Genomic DNA, 17,926 nt, shown 5'->3' with positions numbered 1-17,926 from the left:
TTTTTAACTTTGCTTTCTGACTCCCAGGCCTGTGCTTTATCCACTAGACCATGCTGCTCTTCCTTTCCAGCAGCCTGACAGTGCTTGATCCCAAACTCATAGTGTAAACCTGCAGTCAGGCAGAACTGAGTATATTACCAAATAAAGAGATATTGCTAGCCTGACAGAAAACTGCCCTAATGACCCCCATTCAAAAGCTGTAAAGCTTTCAAAACTGACCCAGTATAAAGTGAGAACCATCAGGGTGGGAAGGTTGCGATGAGAGGTACCCGTATTCCTGAGCAAAGATGTTGAAATGTAAACCAGTCACCCTGTCACTTAACATCGCTCCTATCCTTGCCTGAGGCCCAAGTCATTTCCTTTCTCTCCGGGTCCTGGACCTCTCTTGGTGAGGAGTGATGAGCGCAGTTGGATCTTAAGGGATCTTTAGGCTCCCGGTATTCACGCCACCCTCAGCCCCGCAGCACCTTATGTCCATAGCCGTAATTTATTTATTCACGTTAATGTCTGCCTCCCCCGCTAGACTGTAAACTACTGGTGGGCGGAGATCAGCTCTCCCAACTCTGTCGTATTATACCCTCCCAAGTGCTTAATCCAGTGTTCTGCACCCCAAGTGTGCTCCATAAATAACACTGATTGACTGAGCGAGGACCAGAGGGAGACAGGAGAGCTCACTCTTCCAGTCTGAGCTTGTTGCGCCGCCTGACTGCCAGTCGGAGAGCCCCTGACATATGGTGAGATGCTCAGCTCTCCCGCACACCTGCCTTGGTGCCAGGAACTGGCTTGGGTTTGGGGGAGAACTGAGCCTTTGAAAACTGCCGCCATTCCAACTATGCATTCAGAGCACATGGCCAGGCCTACTATACATTCACTAGATTTTTCCCCAGTAGGCCAGTTGACTGGAAATTCCAGAAATGTAAAATTAAGGATGAAATTCTGCCAGAATGAACCTGGAGTCCATTAGGGTGGGCTATCATTTCTTTAAAAAATGCATCAGTGTGAGTGCTGCAGACATTTTAGGAACTCCACAGACTAATAATGCTACTGTATAACGTGGGTAATCCTTTGTCCGTAGAACTGTATTGTTTTTTTCATTCTTGGTATTGAATTACCTTGACCATATGATCATGATTTTGTTTACCAAAGGAAAATCAAAAGTCCCTCAGTTAGGGGGACAAATCTGTGATGCTAAGGAGAGAGTCACGATCTCCCAAGAAATGGCCATTATTTTTCCCTCAGAGAACATGAAAATATTGACAGATGGAACCTGTTTTGCCCACTTCTGCTCAGTTGCCAGAGCAAAGGCTTGGAGGAAGGCTGTCCTCTCATAGAATATCTTTAGCAGTTGAGAGATCTCTCAGTTCTCTGGCAACATGGTAATTGTCCCCCTGGTGTAGGACTCTAGCAGCCACCAAACTCACACTGGAGTTAGGCTAAGGTGACCGTTATCACTAAGGGTCTCCTACCCAAAACGTATTGCTGCTGGGTCGTTAGAATCAACTTGGGTCACCCCTCCTTGCCCCGGGTATTCATTTATTTATTCATTCAGTCAGTCATATTTACTGAGCACTTACTGTGTGCAGAACACTGTACTAAGAACTTGGAAAGTACAATTCGGCAACAGATAGAGACAATCCCTACCCAACAGGCTCACAGTCTAGAAGGGGGAGATAGACAACAAAACCAAACAAGTAGGCATCAGTAGCATCAAAATAGATAAATAGAATTATAGATATATATACATCATTAATAAAATGAATAGAATAGAGGAGAATAGGGGGTAGAGCTGAGGGAGGGAGTAGGGGTGATGGAGGGGAGGAGGAGCAGAGGAAAAGGGGGCTCAGTCTGGGATGGCCTCCTGGAGGAGGTGAGCTCTCAGTAGGGCTTTGAAGGGGGGAAGAGAGCTAGTTTGGCGGATGTGAGGAGGGAGGGCAGGTATCATCATCATCATCAATCGTGTTTATTGAGCGCTTACTATGTGCAGAGCACTGTACTAAGCACTTGGGAAGTACAGATTGGCAAGGTATCTCCAGGGAGTTGTATTCATTGCCTTCCGCCCCGCAGGAGGATCTTCAACACTTAGCACAGTGCTCTTCACACAAGAGGTGTGCTGTTAATATGATTGATTGATTCACCCCATGAACTCTGAACAGGAAACTCAGTTCTAATTGGATGTACGGCCTAGAGCCTTAGGAGTAAGGGAACCAGTTTGATTCTTCGACCCCGAGCAAACCTGGTTGGGGGCCAGAAAGATGAGGTGAGCCCACCTGCTGTGACATATCAGGTGGCACTGACTCTCTATTAGAAGTATAAGGAGGAGACTACTGGCCGCTCTTCATCGGCTAGACACTCTTCAGTGGCAAGGGAAGATGATCGCTGAATTTGGGTCTTGTTGCTGATGTGGTTTATATTTTTGAGACTCATAGCACTTGGCTAATATCCATCCTGGGTGTGAGAACTGAAGATCATAACGAGTGCCTTGCAGTGTCAGCTTAGCGGTCCTCCCAGCCGGCGCTCTGCTTTTGACTGTGATGAGAACAGATGGTGTGTGAGCACTGACCTCCCGACATCGGTCCTGGTTCCCGACCCCCACTTTTCCTTCCAGTGTCCCGTCGCAAGCCTGTCTTCCACGAGTCTGCTCAATCTTCCTCAAGCCTTCTGGATCCCTTACATTTTTCTCACATACCCTTTGATGAACCACTCGTCTAGGGATTCATTTCTGATATTTTATGCCTGCACAGCTGTCTGTGGCAACAAATTAATTCCACATTTGCCCCATAGGTGGGAGGACACACCTCCTTTTGTTGTCCTGAGCCCACCACCAGAAAGCTTCAGTGCCTGCTCCCCTTGGGCACTTTCTCCACAGCCTTCGCGATCTAGTAAACTTCAACCAGTTTTTCTGCCTTCCAGACAGCGTTCAGTCTTCTTCTTCATCCTCCTCCCTTTCATTCATTCAATCGTATTTATTGAGCGCTTACTGTGTGCAGAGCACCGTACTAAGCGCTTGGGAACTACAAGTTGGCAACATATTGAGACGGTCCCTACCCAACAACGGGCTCACAGTCTAGAAGGGGCAGACAGACAACAAAACAAAATATATTAACAAAATAAATAGAATAGTAAATATGTACAAGTAAAATAAACAGAGTAATAAATCTGTACAAACATATATACAGGTGCTGTGGGGAGGGGAAGGAGGCAGAGCCGGGGGGATGGGGCGGGGGAGAGGAAGGAGGGGGCTCAGTCTGGGAAGGCCTCCTGGAGGAGGTGAACTCTCAGGGCTTTGAAGGGAGGAAGAGAGCTAGCTTGGCGAATGTGCGGAGGGAGGGCATTCCAGGCCAAGGGGAGGACGTGGGCCGGGGGTCGATGGCGGGACAGGCGAGAATGAGACACAGTGAGGAGGTTAGCGGCAGAGGAGTGGAGGGTGCAGGCTGGGCTGTAGAAGGAAAGAAGGGAGGTGAGGTAGGAGGGGGCGAGGTGATGGACAGCCTTGAAGCCAAGAGTGAGAAGTTTTTGCCTGATGCGTAAGTTGACTTGTAGCCACTGGAGATTTTTGAGGAGGGGAGTAACATGCCCAGAGCGTTTTTGCACAAAGAGCATTTCCTCTTATTATTATGGTATTTGTTAAGGGCTTACTATATGTCAAGCACTATTCTAAGCCCTGGGGTAGATGCACTCTTTGCGATCCATTGTGCCACACACCACTCCCTTTCCTGGTCACCTCACTTGCCCTCTGTGCCCCATCTCCATCTCTTCTCAGTCCTCCCGGTGAGCAGGGGCCGAGAGTCCATGTAGAATGTCAGCGGTGGGTGTGTCGTGATGGGAGTACCGACCAAACTGTACTTTTTTTTTGGTTTTCTAACCACTCAAAAAATGCCAATAATATTAAAAATAGCCATCTTATCCCTCCCAAAAGCCTTCCTTGACAAACCCTGACTAAGCTCTCATCTCTCCTCCCTATTGTCTCCCCGTGCACTCAATCCCACCCGCTAAGCACTTAGTTTCTCACCTCACCCCCACAACACTTATGTGCATAACGTTTGTTATATTTGGTTGCTTTCCTTGCTGTAATTTATTTTAATGCCCACTAGACTAAAGACTCCTTGAGGGCAGGGATTGTGTCTATTGTATTATACTGTGTATTATACTCACCCAATGGTTTAATAGAATTCTTCGACCAAAGTAGGAGCTCAGTATGTACTGACTGATTGGTTTGAGGAGTTTTAGAAGTTATGAAATTGACAGAACAGTTGTTTGTGGTAGAAATGTTTGCCAGTCCAGAAAAAATAGCCATGTTTTCTCTGTTATAAAGAAAGGGTTGGTGGCGAAGCATTGACATTCTTGGCAGTCAGGTCCTATTCACAAGAATATTTATTTCGATCATCAATTTCCCTCAAAACACAAGCTAAAAAAGTTGGGGGAGAGAGAGAGAGAAAACACACATACGAACAAACACCCAAACTTGGACAGGCATTTGCTGTGTGCAGAAGAAATTGCAAAATGGATAGCCAAGAAAGAAAACAATAACTCCAGTGTGCAAATTGTTTTTGCCTAAGGCAATTCTCTGACTTTCAGTTACAGAGCAAACAGGCCCGCTAAATTAAGAGACTACTGGAAAGAGAAAAACAAGGTGGTTACATGCCAGGTGAAAGCAACCACAATTGGCAGAAATTCGAGCTGTTTTGTGAGGCGCTATCACAGGGAGAAAAAAAAATGTTTTTCTTTATAGTGAAATAAAAAAGGTTTGAAGTGAAAAGAAAAGCAACTATATCCATGAAAGGAACTCTGCTTCCCTTTTTGTAAGTCATGATGCTGTTGAGGCCCCAAGGAAAGAAAGGTCTTTTTATAAATAATGGCCCTAAGTGCCAACACCTCGGTATCTCTCCAAGGACGTTTTGTCCCGGACACCGGTGAGATCCCCACATGTTGGTAGCTGAAGCTTTGTGACTTCAGGCTCCACTCTTCCCACGTCATCTCCACCAGGCCTCTTGCCCACTCTGCCTGGAGCTGGCTTCCCAGCCTGGAGCCTCGTGCCATCCCCCCCGGCCCAGCCCTTCAGGGGATTTACCTGCTCTTTCCAGCTCTGAGGAAAAAGTGGGGAGGGGAAGGGAGGAGAGGGGGGTCATCTGGGCAGCAGCGGCGGGGACCCTACCATTACATCAGGGCCCGGGCTGCAGGCCAGGCCTCTCGGGCGATAATCTGGCTCTTCTGGCTACCTTCCCCTCCTCCTTCCTTGCCCACCCTGAGGGATATGGAAGGCAGAGGCCCAGCGGGGCCTGAAACAAGAGCAGCAGGTAGCAGCAACAGCACGGCCTCTGGAGCTGCAGGTCTGGTGCCCCAGACCCAGGTGGGGCAGGTGGGGCTTCCCCTGCTAGTGGGCATGTTCTAGCTAGCTTTATCGGTAGAAAACAGCTGGAGGGGTTAACCAGGGAGGAAAGAGGCGAATTGCCTAGGAGTGGCTGAGTCAGATCCAAAGGCTGGCCGCCACCAGGCAGACCAGACCTCTGGCACGTGGGGAGAGACTTGCCCATACCTATTGCTCCAAGAGTCGTGACAAAGTGGAGATGCCCCAGGCTAATCTCCTCACTGTACCTCGTTCTCGCCTGTCCCACCATCGACCCCCGGCCCACGTCCTCCCCCGGGCCCAGAATGCCCCCAATCCCTCTGCCCCTCCGCCAAGCTCGCTCTCTTCCTCCCTTCAAGGCCCTGCTGAGAGCTCACCTCCTCCAGGAGGCCTTCCCAGACTGAGCCCCTTCCTTCCTCTCCCCCTCGTCCCCCTCTCCATCCCACCATCTTACCTCCTTCCCTTCCCCACAGCACCTGTATATATGTATATATGGTTGTACATATTTATTACTCTATTTATTTATTTATTTATTTATTTTACTTGTACATTTCTATCCTATTTATTTTATTTTGTTGGTATGTTTGGTTCTGTTCTCTGTCTCCCCCTTTTAGACTGTGAGCCCACTGTTGGGTAGGGACTGTCTCTATGTGTTGCCAATCTGTACTTCCCAAGCGCTTAGTACAGTGCTCTGCACATAGTAAGCGCTCAATAAATACGATTGATGTCAGAGCCCCCGTTGCCGTAATTGACCTTTAAAATTCAGTTTCATCAGAAGGGATCTGACCACCAACCGGAACGCTCAGTACCCTTTGATTTCTTGGGCAGGCCTCACAGTGCTGAAAAGAGGCAGCCTGATCATCCTCCTTCCCCCACATTCATTCCCCTACCCTGTATTCTGTTCTCCCACCCTTATGGGCCAGGGCCCAGAAAGTGAATTCGGCAGCTGGTGACCCCACAGTGCTGAGCAGCAGAAGGAGAACCTCTTCTGCCCCTGCCCAGGTTACCCAAACAGAGCATCCTGCCCCTGGCTACATGCAGCTGTATTTTGTGGCACGCCCATGGTAGGCTGGAACCACCCCACTGTGCCATTCTGATACACCTTTTTATAGTACATTACAAATGGCATAGGGGGCCCAGAGCACCCCAAGCTTCCCCCCGGGGGCCCGGCCTGAAGCAACCTGCCGGGGGATCGAGGCTGAGTGCGTTGTTCTGAAAGCCAGTTCTTGGGTTTGATCCAGTACAGCCCACAGTGGTCTATGGTGTTCATAATGGAAAGCACAAATTCTCCTGCCACAAGAGTAGGCTGATCTTCAGCTCCAGGAGGGCTCCTGCTGAGGGCTAGGAGTCTAAAACAGGATGTAGAATAAATAACTTCTATTCTTCAGGAAGGCGGTCCTGGCAGGTCAGGGCCGAGGTCACCCTGGGAAGGGAAGCCGAGGGAACCCTCTGAAGCAGTTTCCAGGCTCTTTGATGAATGGATAATATCAGACTGCATTCTCATGCCTCCTTCCTGAAGCTAGGAGGCTTGAGTGCGGTTTAGGAAAGGGTGGAGCTTCTGGGGTTTCTGTCCTCCAGGCTTCCTTTCTTCGATAGATTCGACCCTTTTCTCCATCTTTTTCAGGAAACCTTTAAAAATGGGCCTTCTCTCTCCTGCTTCGCAGGCCTCAGAAAGTCATGTGTGTGATCTTCAAGAAGACTCATAGAAGCACATAGAGAAGCAGCGTGGCTCAGTGGAAAGAGCACGGGCTTGGGAGTTAGAGGTTATGGGTTCTAATCCCGGCTTCACCACTTGTCAGCTGTGTGACTTTGGGCAAGTCACTTCACTTCTCTGTGCCTCAGTTATCTGTAAAATGGGGATTAAGGCTGTGAGCCCCACGTGGGACAACCTGATAATCTTGTATCTCCCTCAGGGCTTAGAACAGTGCTTGGCACATAGTAAGCGCTTAACAAATACCATCATCATTATTATTTCCTCTTCTTGTTTTAAGTGCTTAGTACAGTGTCTGCACACAGTAAGCGCCCAAGAAATGCGATTGAATGAATGAAACTGCCAGGGGATGGGGACATAGTCCCCCATTTTTCAGGGGGATCCTGCACCCCCGTATTTCCAGGGGGATGCAGGACCGAAAGAGTGTGAAACCCTCTGTGCCTTGTCCCTTGTTTGGAGTCCAGAGCTCTTTTGTAAATAACCTCAGGGGCCAATGACATCAGGCAGAGATTGAGGATAGGTGATGGGGGACCGGGCCAATTAGATTCCCTAGGCCACCTTTGTCCCCATCTTCCGCTTGCCAGGAGGAGGCATTGCTGGGTTGGCTTATTGATTGTATCGTCTCCTGGTCCTTGTGGGGCAGAACGGATCACGAGTGTTGCCCATCCCTCCTACTGATGCTTCTTGACTGTTCATCAGGCACTGGTCTCTCCATCAGAGTGCATCCCCCGGATTGAAACCCCAGGAACTCATAACTCATCGCAGCCATAAAGCTTGCCTCCAAGAGGATGGGCACAAGTGCCACTTGCTCTACCCGGCTTTTGCCCAGAGGTGAGAGAAAATGATATGCAGTCAGAGAAACCCACCCTCCCTCCAGGCCCACCGTCTCTAACCTAAGGAATATTTTTTCTGCCTCTGCTTAGCCAAATCAGCACATCACCGGCAGCTAGGTTGTCGCTTGCATTTAAAGCCTCTGTGGTGTCTAGCCCAGGCCTGCCTGTTTGTTCAGATATCTGATTCATTCCACACATCGTTCGGGGTTTATTTGTGGCACTTGGAGGCTGGCAGGGGCTGTCGCTTGTTTAGGCCGATGACTAGGAGGAGTTCCTGTTGTACTTTCTCCCCAGACTTCCTGTGCTGTTCTCTCACCACTGCCTCTCTCCGTCGCCTGCTGCCTCTAACAACGGCTGAGAGGAATAAATATCACCCACTGTCCCTAATCGTGTATGGAAAACTCCAAGAGAATTCAGCGCATTAGGTGGCGGGAACACCAAGAAAATATGGAAAGGAAGAAAAGCTAAATTTGGAAGCAAAATTAGAACGGAGTGAGGAATCAGGCAAAATCAGCCAGTGGGTACCACTGAAAAGATTCAGGAGAAGCTGCCCCCAGGGCTGTGGCAGGAGCCTGGATGATGAGGGTGGGGACCCAGGGCTCCAGCCCAGATGAAAACAAAGCCAAAATCTGGAGGCTGCTTGTGGTGGGGAGCATCTCCCTTTTTGGACATTGGCTTATTTTATGTCATTCATTCTGTCAGTCGTTATTTATTGAGCGCTTATTGTGTGCAGAGTATTGTACTAAGTGCTTGGGACCACAACAATGGGCGCACAATCTAGAAGTCATTCCAGTCATTCCAACAGGGCATGGGAAGTAAGGATTTTTTTTCACCCCCTTGGTAAAAGATAAGTGAGGATTGTGCTAATGACTTACCCGAATCCTGAAGCATATGCCTAAATTTTGCCCAAAACAGTTTCCATTAACTTGGTAGTTTTTTGTGTACTTAATTCCCATATCTAGTGCTTGGCACATAGTAAGCTCTTTAACAAATGCCATTATTACTATTCTATCTCCAAACCCTGTCTTATGAGTAGGCCTGATAATGATGCTGCAGGGTCTCCCCTCAGAATGGCGGGTGAGCCTTGGTCCTGAGAATGTCCGTGGAGAATTTCCTCCAGTACTCGTGGCTTGCGCAGAGCCCCACTTGCACTCTCTCGTCCCTTTTGGGACACATGGTACTCAGAGCGAGTAGGCCGCAGGGGTGCAGTCCATTGTAAAGGGCAGGAAATCTAGCCAAAGTGACCGCAGACACTGGGCCAGGCCATCTCTCTTGTTGGAGAGAGGCGAAGACACTCAAAAATACGAGGTGTTGATTTAATGCTGTTGATTTCTCTGGGAAATTAATTCCATCTGGGAGCAAACAAAATTTTCATCCGTTAGGAGAGTTCCCAATGAATTTTTTTTTTACCTTTTATTTACCAGGAATGGATGAACTCTTCTGTGCACCTAGAAGGGGCTATTAGGATTTGTGGAAACCCTGGAGGCAAATCTTCTTCCTAATTTAGAATAAAATGATCCCAATCTCATCAATGAGGTTATTGACATTCATTCATTCAATCAATAGTATTTATTGAGTGCTTACTGTGTGCAGAGCACTGTTCTAAGAGAGAACAAAACAACATTAAACAGACACATTCCCTGCCCACAATGAGGTAACAGTCTAGATGGGGGTGGGGGGGGCTGCGAGATAATCAATCAATCAATCAATCGTATTTATAGATTTACATCTACATTTATAGATAGACATCTATACAAATATATTAAATTACAGATACGTACTTAAGTGCTGTGGGGCTGGGAGTTGGGAATAGCAAAGGGAATAAGTAAGGGCGACATAGAAAGAACTGGAAGATGAGGAAAAGTGGGGCTTAATCTGGGAGGGCCTCTTGGAGGAGATGTCGTCAATAAGGCTTTGAAGGGGGAGAGAGTAATTGTCAGATTTGAGGAGGGAGGGCATTCCAGGCCAGAGGCAGGATGTAGGCTAGGAGTCGGCGGTGAGATCGAGGTCACTAGAAGAGCAAATTGTGCAGGCTGGGTTGTAGAAGGAGAGAAGCAAGGTGCAGTAGGAAGGGGCAAGGTGATTGAGAGCTTTAAAGCCAATGGTGAGGGGCTTTTGTTTGATGCAGAGGACCTATGCTTTGCTTTTATCACAGAACTTCTCCCCGAAACCATCGATCATTTTGGCGGGAGGGGGAGGGGGGTGGGGGGGACACGTGTGTGTCTCTCTACACATGCATAGGATTATAGGTTTCTTTCTGAGGGTCCCTCACTCTTAGTTTGAGGTCCTGAGCCCTAAAGCCACTGCATTAATGTGACCCTGTTTATTGTTATGCCTGATGGCAATATTTCTCATCACCTAGCTGACTCTGTGAGTAGGATTAAGGCTCCCCAAGACAAACATCTTCCCAAAAGAGCTGGTTTAAACAGAATCCCTTGGTTTCGCAGCTAGAGTCACCAAGAAAGGGAAGGGTTCCGCCGGACTTGTCCAGCCCCTGAGTGGTGGCCAAAGGGACAATAAGCCCCCATGGGTTGAGTGGCATTGACCCAAGAACAGGCGTCTGTCACAGTACTCTCTTGTCGTCGCGTTTTTCGGCATGCCAAAGTGGATCCCATCTGGGACTGGTATTCTGTAATGCAGAACTTGGGCCTCTGATTTGAGGAGGATGGATTTTTGGAGTGTGCTTCACCGATTATTGTAAATTCCTCATTTTAGACAAAAGCCCCCCAGTATTCATTGGTGGCCCTAAAAAAAAATGGATTTAGGGGAAATGTCTTGCCTGTTTCTTACCGAAGAGATCCTTGGCTCATTTAACCCTGCCCAAGCTGTCCTCTGATTTGCTTTACTCCTTGCTTACAAGTGCAGCCAAATCTAAACAAAGAACAGCCTAATCTGAAGAGAAGCAAAGTATTTAAGCAAAAAGCACCACCAACAAAAGCCCATTATCTCCCTTGACCCCTTCTGAATCCTCAGTCAAAGATGTTTGGGGGGTCTCCGGGGTCAGATTGTGTCTGGGGACAAATGGATGCTGGCTGGAATGGTTTTCCAAGCTCTGGAACCTTTTTCCTGCCACCCTCCCCACCCCTGAGTTCGCTGAGGGAGACAGATTGCCTTCACTGGCCTTCAGTGATTTTTGAATTCTGCCCTTGCTGGCTCGATTTGGAACATTCCCAATGGCCCAAGCTGCGCTGAGGGCCTCCTACATGAGCCATCCCCGGGAAATGACATCTTTCTCATTGAAATGAGGAGAGGAAGTCACTTCATTGCTCCTTGCTGTGGGCTATTCAGGTCTGAAGGTGGCATTGGGATTGTTTTATCTCTTTATTTTCTTTCTCCCACATATTAATCTCCCCTAACAACTTCCTGCACCCTTCCTCTTGGTTTGCAGTTGAGTGGGGCTACAAAACTGGATTTTGTCCCTCCTTGTTTTTCTTTTTCTGACCAGAGTGTGGAAGCCAAATCCTGTTGGCCAACAGACCTGTGTATGGAATATGGTTTCCTAGTGGGAGAGGACAGAGTGAGCTGTTGAAGGCTGGCTGGGGTTGCCAGAGGGGCTGGGGAACCGGTCTCCCTGCAGATCTTTAAAGACAGCATAGAGACTCCAGCCCCATCCCGGCACCAGGGGACGTTATTCCCAGGGGATTTGGCTATTTGGCTATAGGAAATTTTATTTCACTCCAAGCATTCCAACAGCACTTGGCATACTTGCCTTATCAAGTCATATATCTTCCCTCTTTGCTGCACCCTGACCTCTTTCCCTGCACCAGGCCATCCTCGTGGCTCTCAGGACTGGGCCATGGCTCTTGTGTCTGGATGCCACCACCTCCCCTCCCCCCCACATCTGCTACCCCCTGTCCGGTTTTGGGTGGAGGATGAGAAAGGAATGGAGGGTGGGCGATGACGATCAGACAGTAAGGAAAAGGATAAGGCTGCCCACCTTGTTTGGTACAAACATGAAGGAGGCAGACGCTTCACCTTGTAAGCTCACTGAGTTCAAGTACCCTGCTCTCCCTCCCTCCCTCAGCCGGGAAGGAAACCAGGGGCGGATCATTTTTCCTTCAAACCTCCAGCTCTGCTTTGGGCCTGTGATCTCCACATCCATGGTCAATGCCAGAGCTGCAGCCCTAAGAAAAGAACTGGTGCAGGGAGGAGCCGGTAAGGACGCTCTCATCCCAACATCCACCATCCACTCCCCAGTGCGTGACTACCCTGGAATAGGAGACACACCCACCTTGGGGTGCTTGGCTTGTCCCGCTGCCTTGGCTGCTCTGGGGTTGTGGTGTGTGAGGCGTGGAGTTACGGTCAGAGGATGGTTCTCTGGGGCTCTTGGGGAAAACTTTGGTTGCACCAGAGAGTGGTGGCAGGTGGGGCTGGGTGAGGAGGGCAGATTAGGGCTCTGTGTTTTGGGGTCATTTCTGCAAGTGTAAATCAGGCGCTAGAACCTCACCAATCCCTAGACCAAGGGGTGTTTCTTCAGTTCCCTTTTGCTTTCCCCTACTTGTGATTCCCCTGACTTGTGCTTGTGCCCCCTGCTAGATGGGAAACTACTTGAGGCAGGGATCCTGCCTATTATCCCTATTGTGTTCTCCCAAGTACCCAGTATAGTGCTCTGAATGGAGTACATACTTAGTAAATACTATTGATTGGTTGATTGATTTTTGCTGGCTTCAGGTGACAGTTTTGAGATTTCCTTGTTTGGCATGATGGATGGCAGAGAGAACAGCAGATACTTCCTTCTCTTCGTTCAAGCAAGGCCAGCTGCCTCTGGTCCCCTTTGCCAATAGTCCTGTAGAACAGGGTTTGATGAGAGGAAATTGACATTTCGCATTGAAAATCTGCGGCTTTAAAGGGAGTCTGTGTTACTAGCTCTGCAGAAGGTGAGCTTGTGTTGAAATAGATAAAACTGCCTTGCCTCAGTACCTTAAACCCCGCTGCAGACCGTCGCACAACGACTCCACTGAGATGAACTTTAAACAATTGCCAGGGGATTTTCAGGGCGGAGCCTCTTGTTGGCTCTGATTCTCCGTCCATCCATTCGCTATTTGTGATGATGCCTGTTAGACAGGAGAGCTGTTTCCTGGAAATGAAAGAACAAATTTTTCTGAGCCTTTCCCGGGCGGGGAGGAAACACCCGACCATGGCTTCTTTCCCAGAGTCCCGGTGTCTGGCCAATCTCAGGACCTCTCAGCGACAAGTCCCTTTGGAGGCGTGGACTGACCGAGCAGGGGGTGGCCTTTATCAGCTGAGCGACTGCAGGCCAAAGACGCTGCCCCTTGGGAAGACGGCTCACCCAATCCTTCCAGGTGGGCGGAGGGGGTGCTGCCTAGAGGGCTGCTGATGGATTCTCCCTGTAATGGGGGAAGCCCAACAAGCCCCGATTGGGCAGCGTTGACAGTGGGAGGCCGCCCTGCTCATCCCGGTCAAATTCCACCACTGACCATCAGCTTCTGCACATCCAGCTCCCTGTGGGTCCATGTAACCCAGGACTGTCTGGGGACCAAACTCCCTCCCCCTCAGTGTGGCTCAGGGCCCCTCACCCAGCTTCTGCTGAGCTTGGTCATTTCTGGGTGAGATTTGCATAAAGCAGACCCGTGGGCACAGCTTCCCCAGCCGGGACCTAGGTTCTAACTCCAGCTCTATCACTTGCCTGCTGTGTGACCTTGGGGAAGTCATTTAACTTCTCTGGACTTCAGTTTCCTCATCTGTAAAATGGGTATTCATTACCGGTTCTCCCTCTCCTTTAGCCTGGAAATCCCATGTGCATCAGGGACTGTATCTGATCTGATTGCTTTGTATCCACCCTCACACTTAGCACCAGGCCTGGCATATAATAAGTACTTGACAGATAAATACCCCAGTTGTTATTATGGCCAGTCTCAGAGTACAGCTTCCAAATCAGGGATCCATTATGCAGGCTCCTGGGCACAGCGGCCAACTGAGAGAAAACTCCACACAAAGTCCCAGGGTTCCCATAGGTGATTGCTCAAAGCAGGAAGGTGTAACTAGAATGCACTATCTGCATAAAAAAGTTACATGTCTGGATAAAAATAATTACCTATGAGGTGCTGGTCACAACTGACCTTTTTAACCAAGACTAGCCGTAAACCTACATCTTTACAATAGTATAAAATATTAAGCAGTCAGTGGGTGTGCATTTGTAATATTGTTATGTTTTGGTTTAGATTCTCATTGCATTGCTACCAAAGTGCTCACCTGTAAAGGTAGGCAAATGGAATAACTTCTGCCAATGCACATGCCTTTTCCAGGATTAACATGGACAATCTGAATCCATTTCTCTATCTGCACAGACCTAAATTATTGCCTTTTAGCCAATCCCCAGAAATGACCGCAAAAAGGACTTGTTGCAGGCATTCTGTCTGGCTATTCTCCCTCCAACATGCCTCCCCACCTCCACCCCCACCCTTACACCCTCCATCAGCCACACATCCCATGGGCTGGACTCTGGGAGTGGGGACTTTTAACTGGCTGAAGACTGTCATATGTAGTATGACGAAGTAGGATTTGGAGGGACTAATTCAGTGTTTATTTTCTATTCACCAGGAGACTTTTTCTGAGAAATCCCATTGTCCAATCACATTCAAGTGATTGGATTCATCGAATCAGGTATATCTCATTTTACCTTTTGGTGATTGTCATTCTTTTTTCTGAAGGTCTTATTGGTGCTAATATCAATCAATAGTATTGATTGCATGCCTGTCCCAGGCTGTACCCTATACTAAGCACACGTGAGAATGCTACAGAATTAGTATATGTGATCTCTGCCCTCAACGATTTTACAATCCGGTGGTGCAAGCCAACACTAAAATAAGTTATAGATAGGAGGAAGTAACAGGGTATTGAAGAAATATACAAAAGTGATACAGAGTGGACGGGGGCGGGGGAGAGGCAGACAGTGAGCGCTCAGTGGGGCACTCAGTGGGACCAGGTTTTTCTGTGCAGAGCTCCCACTCCATAGGGCTGAGGGGGCCACCCCACCATGGAATTGGCCTCCTGGGCCATTAGCTTTGTGCTCCCCTCCTCCTAGCCATTTTGGGCAGGACAGACGGGCAAGCAGGTGAGTGGCATGAAGCGAGCCCACCCCACGGTTGGAACTGAAATGTGGTTGGAAGAGGGGCCCCTTCCTATCAGTCAATGGTATTTATTGAATCCCACCCTCAGCCCCTCAACACTTATGTACATATCTATAATTTATTTATAATAATGTCCTGTCTCCCCCTCTAGACTGTAAGCTCATGGTGGGCAGTGAACGTGTCTAACCAGCTGGTGTACTGTACTCTCCCAAGCGCTAAGTAAAGTGTTCTTCACACAGAAAGCTCTCAATAAATGACTGATTGATTGACCAATCTGTAGTCCAGGGTCAGAGAGATGCAGGAATGTATCTTCATGGGTACAGTGGGCAAGAGTGCGAGAGATTCTCAGTGTGCTACTCACACCTATGGGTACAGTCTCACCTCCCTTTCTCTCCTGGATAGTCCCAGCCCCAAGGCTTGCCACCCAAGCCCCTGCAGCCCCCCATGTAGGAGCCCCTTGGGGCCCGAGTCCAGATCACCCTTCCGGCCAGCTCTTAGACCCTGGGCCCTCAGAGGCTCACTTTAGGTCCATAGCGTGGGAAGGGGGTGCGGGACTTAGGGAAAAGCATGGGGCCGGGGGATTGCTGCGACGGGTCTCCCCAGAGGGAAACACCTGCCTGCAGGTCTCTACCTCCGTGGCCCCAACTCTGTCCAACCGGTCCCGCGGACGGACTGGAGCCCCTGAGAAGGCTGTGCAAAGGAAGATGGTACAGTGGCCCATACGCAGTGTCCGATTCCCACTTCCTCACTCCTGGTTCCCACGAGCTGTTCTGACTGCAACTTACACCAGAGACCCACTTTCTGGCAAGTCAGCCGGGAGAGCCGGCATTTCCAGCGGCCAGGCGAGGTCAGGAGGTTGAGTGGCACGCGAGATCGGGAGGTAGAGTGGCACCAAGTGCCCTCCCCCGTCCCGACTCGGGAACAGGCCAAGGGCACAGTCCGCCCTGCCCCACACCTCACCTGAATCCCCAACCCCCTTGGCCTCCGCCCTTCAATGCCACCCAACCCTTGCCCCCATGCCCCCCGCCCCCACTCCCAAAAGCCCAGTCCCTAGTGCCCTGCCCCTCCCCTGGCGGGCCTGCCCCGGGGGAAAGGTCGGAAGGGTCGGAAAGCGGACTCTGAGGAGGAACCCGAGAGGGGCAGTAGTGCCCAGGGGCCCAGACAGCCAGGGTCTGGAGTGGAGGAGCCCGGGAGGGTCCGGGGGGGGCATTAGTGCCCAGGGGCCAGAGAAGCAGTGTGGCTTAATGGAAAGAGCACAGGCTTGGGAGTCAGAGGTCGTGGGTTCTAATCCCACCCCTGCCACTTGTCACTGTGTGATCTTGGGCAAGCCACTTAACTTCTCTGTGCCTGTTACCTCATCTGTAAAATGGGAATTAAGACTGTGAGCTCCACATGGGACAACCTGATTACCTTGTATCTACCCCAGTGCTTGGCATATAGTAAGCACTTAACAAACACCATAATTACTATTGAGAGGCAGCATGGCTCAGTGGAAGGAGCCCGGCCTTTGGAGTCAGAGGTCATGGGTTCAAATCCCGGCTCCACCACTTGTCAGCTGTGTGACCCTGGGCAAGTCACTTAACTTCTCTGTGCCTCAGTTATCTCATCTGTAAAATGGGGATCAAGACTGTGAGCCCCCAATGGGGCAACCTGATCACCTTGAAACCTCCTCTGCGCTTAGGACAGTGCTTTGCACGTAGTAAGCGCTTAACAAATGCCATCATTATTATTATTATTACAGCCCAGGGCCGGAGTGGAGGAGCCCGGGAGAGGCGGTAGTGTCCAGAGGCTCGGACCGTCAAGGGCCGGCGGGGAGGGGCAGTAGTGCCCAGGGAACCCGACAGCCAGGGGTCTGCAGGGAGGAGCCCAGGAGGGGCAGTAGTGCCAGGGTCCAGATTGGAGGAGCCCGGGAGGGCCCAGGAGGGGCAGTAGTGCCAGGGTCCAGAATGGAGGAGCCCGGGAGGGCCCAGGAGGGGCAGTAGTGCCAGGGGCCAGATTGGAGGAGCCCAGGAGGGCCCAGGAGGGGCAGTAGTGCCCGGGGGCCTGGACAGCCAGGGGTCTGCAGGGAGGAGCCTGGGAGGGCCCAGGAGGGGCAGTAGTGCCAGGGTCCAGATTGGAGGGGCCCAGGAGGGCCCAGGAGGGGCAGTAGCGCGAGGGTCCAGAATGGAGGAGCCCGGGAGGGCCCAGGAGGGGCAGTGGTGCCAGGGTCCAGAATGGAGGAGCCCGGGAGGGCCCAGGAGGGGCAATAGTGCCAGGGTCCAGAATGGAGGAGCCCGGGAGGGCCCAGGAGGGGCAGTAGTGCCAGGGGGCCTGGACGGCCAGGGGACTGCAGGGAGGAGCCCGGGAGGGCCCAGGAGGGGCAGTGGTGCCAGGGGCCAGATTGGAGGAGCCCGGGAGGGCCCAGGAGGGGCAGTAGTGCCAGGGGGCCTGGACGGCCAGGGGTCTGCAGGGAGGAGCCCGGGAGGGCCCAGGAGGGGCAGTAGTGCCAGGGTCCAGAATGGAGGAGCCCGGTAGGGCCCAGGAGGGGCAGTAGTGCCAGGGGGCCTGGACGGCCAGGGGTCTGCAGGGAGGAGCCCGGGAGGGCCCAGGAGGGGCAGTAGTGCCAGGGTCCAGATTGGAGGAGCCCGGGAGGGCCCAGGAGGGGCAGTAGTGCCAGGGCCCAGATTGGAGGAGCCCGGGAGGGCCCAGGAGGGGCAGTAGTGCCAGGGTCCAGAATGGAGGAGCCCGGGAGGGGCAGTAGTGCCAGAGTCCAGAATGGAGGGGCCCGGGAGAGGCAGTAGTGCCCAGAGGCCCGGACAGCCAGGGGCCGGCAGGGAGGGGCCCGGGAGGGGCAGCAGTGGCCAGGGGCCGGAGCGGCGGGGAGGGGGTGGGGTGGGATGGGGTGAGGCGGCCCTCCCTTCCTCCCTCCCGTCCTGGAATGCGGACGGGGAATGACGCGGGAGGCGGG

This window comes from Tachyglossus aculeatus, chromosome 20 (assembly GCF_015852505.1).
Source record: "Tachyglossus aculeatus isolate mTacAcu1 chromosome 20, mTacAcu1.pri, whole genome shotgun sequence".
Lineage (NCBI taxonomy): Eukaryota > Metazoa > Chordata > Mammalia > Monotremata > Tachyglossidae > Tachyglossus > Tachyglossus aculeatus.
This window is presented reverse-complemented; position numbering follows the sequence as displayed.